The sequence below is a fragment of the Neophocaena asiaeorientalis genome, unplaced genomic scaffold, assembly GCF_003031525.2.
Source record: "Neophocaena asiaeorientalis asiaeorientalis breed wild unplaced genomic scaffold, Neophocaena_asiaeorientalis_V1.1 scaffold147, whole genome shotgun sequence".
In the NCBI taxonomy this organism is placed as follows: Eukaryota; Metazoa; Chordata; class Mammalia; order Artiodactyla; family Phocoenidae; genus Neophocaena; species Neophocaena asiaeorientalis.
Window position 1 is genome coordinate 1,028,768 of NW_020173758.1, and position 4,496 is coordinate 1,033,263.

At 48.7% G+C, this 4,496-nt stretch overlaps 1 long non-coding RNA gene across 1 annotated transcript; it reads right to left on the reverse strand.

The window, feature by feature from the left end:
* Positions 1-2,267: 2,267 nt before the first annotated feature.
* LOC112403673 (uncharacterized) lies at positions 2,268-3,969 on the reverse strand. Its single transcript, XR_003003956.1, has 3 exons — positions 3,823-3,969; positions 3,136-3,244; positions 2,268-2,353 (listed from the first exon to the last, which is right to left on the reverse strand). It is a non-coding gene; the product is annotated as an uncharacterized LOC112403673 (long non-coding RNA).
* Between the last annotated feature and the right edge of the window lie 527 nt (positions 3,970-4,496).

The following is a 4,496-nucleotide window of genomic DNA, read 5'->3' on the forward strand; positions in this document are numbered from 1 at the left end:
GAGTCTAAGGGTTCTGGAGAATGAATGATAAGCATATGAGTAGCTTCGTAGGAACACAGGTGGGGATGTGAGGCACATAGATTGGGCGTTAGAGAGGCAAAGAGCACTTGGCTGGAAACACACCTGCCATTCACTGAGCCCCTCCCCTCCTTGGGGTCCCTCTCAGGTCTCCTCTCTGCTGAAAGCGTTACTAATGCTGGCCCATGCTGATAATAATGGTGAGAGTATATTACCAGCAACTACAGTAATTACTGTAGGGGAGGAAAAACGTTGCCTTCTTCCCTTCTGCGTTCTTCGGCTGGTCTGATTATTAACTTGCCATGAGACACATTAATAGGAGAAAAAACAAACAAAAGGTTAATAGCATGTATACCTCCTGTATCCATGGGAGAGACCCAGGAAAACTAACTCCCTGAAATGGTGGAAACGCTCATCTTAAATACCATCTTCAGCTGAAGACAAAAGAAGATGTGAAAGGAGGAGGGAGTTATGAGAGGGTATCAGGAAAAGCACAGTGATAAGAGTAAGCTTATTAGGCAGATAAGGCAGCCCTTTGCCTTCTCCACAGATAAGAGTTTCTAGAGATTGAGTCCTCCCCCTCTTCCTGATACAGCAAGGGAGACACCCTTACAAATACAGATTTCCCTCACACTCGTAAGCATCTTTTACAAGGCGTAACTTCTGCTTGGTTTTCAGAGCTGCCCCTGTGTCTGTTGTTTTTCAAAAATAACCAGCTTATACCCAAGGGGAAAGGGTGGGGGGAGGGATAAATTAGGCTGACATATACACACTACTATAAAATAGATAACCAACAAGGACCGACTGTATAGCACAGGGAGCTCTACTCAATATTTTGTAATAACCTATAAGGGAAGGGAATCTGAAAAAGAATATGAATATATATTATATATGAATCGTTTTGCTGTACACCTGAAACTAACACAACACCGTAAATCAACTATACTTCGATATAGAAAAAATTAAAACAAACAGCCTAAAATAATCATTATACCAAAGAGACCTATTAGGGGGTGGCAAATTCTGCTCCCTTACATTACCAGTTATTTAATACCTACCAAGTGTTAGGCACTGTGCTGGGAACTTGACCTATAATGCCTATTTCTTAATAACAATCCGATCCTAGAAGTAGTCCAACAAGCTTTACCTATATTATCTCTAATTCTCATAACAAGCAAAATTGGTTTCATTTCCCTTGTTTCACAGATGAGGAAATAAGGAGGTGGCTATGTGTGCGGGGCCACACAGCCTGCTGCAGACAGGGCCCCGACCTCCTTGAGGGCAAGGGTCCTGATGTAGTCACCTTTTGTACCCCTCATGACACCGCCCCTCAGCTCACTGTCTGTAGAAGGTGCTCAGCAAATACTAACTCATTCAATGATTTAAATCAATATTTGCCTACACACCGAGGGGCAGTACTGTGGAATGTGCCTTTGGGTGTACATCCTGGTGATGGCAAAACGGGAATTCTGACATGGCCTCTGAAGAGCCCTGGGCCCTAGCACCCAGCTGCCCAGCGCTGCCAGCAGCCGGCTGCCTCCCTCTGACCTCACTCTTCCACATCTTAGAGGATGCCAGGATTTTGAGCTTTGAGCTAGAACTGGCCTCACAGACTGGCCCAACCCTCTTCATTTTATAGGTGTTCCCATCTATAAATTGAGATCAAAATCCGTGCCAAATTTCATGAATTCACGGCTTCTTCTTTCCCGGAGGAAATCTTCTTACACAATAGGAGATCAAAGTAGATCAACACATTCTTGGGCACATGTATGAAAGGCCCTGTGAGAGATAACAAAGACCTGTGAAAATTAACCTCTGTTCTCAAGGGATGTAGAGTTTTGTTGTAGAAAAACACAATAGCCAATGATATTAAATACTTCCCAGGGGCCACCCGTGGGGACTGTGTTCCCCCTGGAGTATATCATCTGTAACATTTAAAGCCATCAGAACCGTTTCCCAGCAAACTTTTAATTCCTAAGCAGAAGGGCCTGGAAAAATTCCTGTCTAGCCTTCCCTCCCCCTCCCCTTTTACTCTGATGTTTCTTTTTCCAAGAATACAAGGGCACACTACCTGTGTGAGTTGTCCAGGCCACTCTGCAACCAGAGAATCTGGGGGCTGGCTGGGTCCCAGCAATGGCACGCCCAGGCCTGCATGCCCTCCACATTTCTCGGGAAGGTTAGGTGAGCTTACCTGGCAGGACTCAGGCCAAAGAAGTGAAAAGCCCAGACACAGTGGTTCATCAATTCCTCCAAAGTTTACTAACCAGGCAACGTATACAGACACTGACATCTTAAGGCAGTAACTGGGAGTCCCTGGAGACCAGCGATCTAATACCTGTGGGTGACAAATAAGACTTGATGATCTGGTCTTCATCGCAAGTGCCAGGGGCTTTTTTCTCTTCTTCTTCTTTTTCCTTCTTTGACTTGTTAGGGAATTTTTCAGTAGGGTTATAGAAAAGCTTATTCCCAAGCTCAGATCTAATCAGGATTTTTCAACATCCTCCCAGTTCCCTGCGTAATAATAAATTATGTGTAATAAATAAATGCTATGACCAAATATTATTACATCGTGGGAGCAGTGTCCAGAGTGAGCCTTGCAGAAGCAGCACTTAAAGGAACCCTGGACATCCTGGTCACAGTTCTGGGGACAGGGCAATATTCAGTTCAGGGCTTGGCCTTCTGCCCTGGAAGGAGACCAGGTTCCAAGCTTCTTTCTCCAGAAGATGACCCCACAGTCCTCACACAAGGAGCCCTACATCCACTCATGAGCCTGCATGTTGACTGCTCCAGTAATAGAGAAAAATGGGATGTCAGGATGCTTAAACTATTGTTCATTGGTGGCTTTAGATGGACAGAAAGTCCAAGAGCCACTCTCTCGCCTGGGCGTCTTTGGAGAGCCCTTTCCAAGCCTCCCTGGAGGGAGCTCTGCTGAGTTTAGCATTTACTGAGAAGCTACTAAGTGCTGCGCCTGTACCAGGCACCTTAGGAAAAGGAAGACGGTGTCACAGTTTGTATCCTTGATGGCCTCAAACGACAGGCAACCCTGAAGCTGCTGAGGCGGATGTAATTATTAACCCAAAACAGGATAAGAGCCCACTGCTCGAATAAAGTACTCACCAAGGTCTGCTCTTCTCTTGGATTTGGGCTCGATGAGGTCCTAAAGGAGGCACTTTTTCTCTGATGTTCCCTCTTTCTAACACTTCCTACACACCGTGGATTTAAGTGGCTGATGAGAGAAGGAAGCAAATTCAAAGTTCCTGGGATGGGCAGGTTACTGTGTAGACAGATGCTCCCCTTCCCACTGGGGACCTCTAGGAGATGGTGTAGACCTTGCCTGGCCTTGACCCCCCAGCCTGGGTGAGGAAGCTGGGGGACGAGTTGGCCAATTCCCTCTGTCACCGGTGGAGAGAACCGACCTCCGGCAAGTCTGCCCAGCCTGTAGGCCAGCAAGTTTCCGGAGACAGAGAGATCCCTCAGCCAGAGTCCCAGAATGTGTAGACCTGTGGAAGCGGGAGTGGGAGTGGAGCTGGGCAAGACCTCACAGCATCTGCCTCGTTCCCACAGGCCCGGGCCTGGAGCAGCGCTGCACGCCAAGAGGAGAGCCAGCAGGCACATGGGAAAGGTGAAATAAATACTCAGCCCAACACCGGGAGAGGAATGCGGCCCCATGGGTGTGGGCCTCTCACCTCCACCAGGGGGTAGGGAATTGGGGGACGGAGGTGTTGTTTCATACAACTCCCTCTCGAGAGGTTTCTTTATGAAAACACAGAAGGGCTCAGGGAAACAAGTTTGAATTAAACTTACACATGGGTCCTTCACAGCCTGAGGACTGGCTCAGAGTGTCCTGTCTCACACCATCTTCCAGTGTAACGAGCAGATGCTGGGTAGGAATGTCTTGTGGTTCCTGCTTTCCGTCCTCACGTAAGTGTTCTCTGAGACCTGGGTCCGATCTTGGGCCTCCTGGAACCTGCTCCATATTCCAAACATCAGGGAGGGGTCAGTGTTCACGTCTTTCTGGCAGGTGGAAGTTTCTGTGACTTAGAAACGGGTCTGTGAGAGGCTGTAATGAGCCAGCTTCCTGGGCACGGTGATGAGCCTTTCGGCTCATCCCACGCCACCCAGGCTCAACAGGGGCTGGAAAACCCTGAGACCGCGCTGGGGCTGAGACGTGGCCCACGTTCACATTGGAAGCGATGCTGCCTGGATTCTGGGTGCCAAGGAGTTTATTAGTACTTATGAGCTGCTCATCAGAATTGGGGGAAATCAGCCAAAACTCTGGCGGGAAGGGAGGGCTGGGGAAGGAGGCTGAGTGTGTGTTTGTCTGAACATCTGGGCACATGGTCAGCAGCCCTCCAGGTGGTGGAGTCTGTGATGCTGCTCGGCAGCATGGCCGGGGGCTGCCAGGTGGCAGGGGGACCTAGGAGGAGCTGGCAGCCACTCCCTCCCCCTCTTCCCCTAGGTTCTGCGTGCAGCAAAGA